This window comes from Hipposideros armiger, unplaced genomic scaffold (genome assembly GCF_001890085.2).
Source record: "Hipposideros armiger isolate ML-2016 unplaced genomic scaffold, ASM189008v1 scaffold_51, whole genome shotgun sequence".
Classification (NCBI taxonomy): Eukaryota; Metazoa; Chordata; class Mammalia; order Chiroptera; family Hipposideridae; genus Hipposideros; species Hipposideros armiger.
In genome coordinates, this window is record NW_017731401.1 from 5,254,648 (window position 1) to 5,256,486 (window position 1,839).

Sequence of the window (1,839 nt, forward strand, 5' to 3'; positions counted from 1 at the left end):
ATTAGTTGTATATGTCATTTATTTTTTAATGAAAGAGAAAGAAGGCAAACTTGAGCACACTACAAAATTACACTACAAAATCTAGTGTGATTTTTAGCACACTAAAAATCATGTTTTTAAAGTGGTGAAGTATCTAGCCCTTTAATATATGGTCGGGCAATCTAACTTAGGATGGTTACAACACTATATATTTTGCAGGCTGAGATTCTGAATATCTGACACTGTATAATGTACCTTGGTTTCTGTGCTGCAAGGACACTAAAGTATTATTATAGGTAACTACCCATATCACTCTCCTCATTCTCAAACTATGATGGCAGATTAAGTATGTGAGAGAAAACACCTCTAAGTACTCATACATTCCAAAGAGCCTCATGGATGGTAGGTGAGTTGTAAATAAACCAACATCGGATTTAGACATATGGCTATCGCTTACTATTTCCTACAGATGAACGACGTCTTAGGTCCTATATAGAATATATCATAGGGCCAGTCCTGTAAACATTTCTATACCAACAAAGTACATCTCCATGTATGTCATTCACTCATTCTACATTTATTGAGCCAGCCCTACTACATGTCAGGCCTTGTGCCTGTTCTCAAGAAGCTCATAGTAATTAGGAAAATAGACAAAACTACAATTACCATTCTATGTGATAAGTGCTAGAAAGAGATAAGGTGGTATGGGAGTACAGTTAGGGGCACCTAGCCCATACCAGGGTGGGATAGGGCTGGGTGGCAAGCAACAAGGAATGGGTGACAATGGAATTGATGCCTGGGCTGAATAATGAAGGATAAGCAGGAATTATCTGGGTAAGGAAGAGGTAAAGGGTCAGGATGTAACAAGAAAAAGGAGCAGCACATACTAAGACAGGATGTGCAACAGAGTGTGGCAAGCCTGGTTGACTGTCAAGTTTATCGATTCCATTTAGTTGTTATTGACATATGTGTATTTGTATGCCTCACTATGTTTGAGTCTTTGTGGTAGAGATTGTGTGTAATGGCTTCTATGTCCCTATGTCCAGCAGTAGGCACATACACGGTCACAACAAACGTTTGATGAATGAATGGGATTCATTCATTACATGACATGAACAACATGGTATAAGGAAGAGTAGTTAGGAGTCCATTAATGAGGAAGGTCATATTTAGTAGCAGTGAATATGAGATGAGATAGATTTAAGAATTATTTGGGAATTAAAATGGATAGGACTTGATATATTGGAGATGTGGTATAAATGAGTAGAAAGTGACTTTCTAGGTTTCTGTTTGGATTACAGATGGATGATGTTATTAATAATAAAGCTAATATTCGTTAGGGACTTTGTGTCATGCAGTACCGTGTTTTACATTAAATCATTTAATAATGACTCAATGACTCGGGGAGGTAAATACTCTTACCGTCCCATTTACTAATGAGAAAATTGGTTCTACCACAGATCAGCTTGCCCAAGGTCACACAGCTGATGGGTGGCAAATTCAAGCCCAGGAATTCTGATTCCTATAGCCATACACATAACCTACTACTCTTCTTCACTGCCTCGAATAGATGTGCTCAATATATAGAATGATGATCCTACTCCACATGTGTATTACATAAATTGCACGTATCCCTTTTAGTAAACACAGACACGTTAAGGTGATTGCCTCTTTTGATCAGATTTTGCAGGCTTGGCTCTGCACTTTCACTTTTCCTACCTGGAGTACCTAAAGTGGTGTGGAAGTTTGATAGAGTTGACACAAAAGATGAGAGAAGGCAGGTACAGAAACGACATTCTCGAATCCTCTAGCAGCTGTTGGAATGACGGGATCTGGGTTCTATCGGACTTCCCCTCCTCC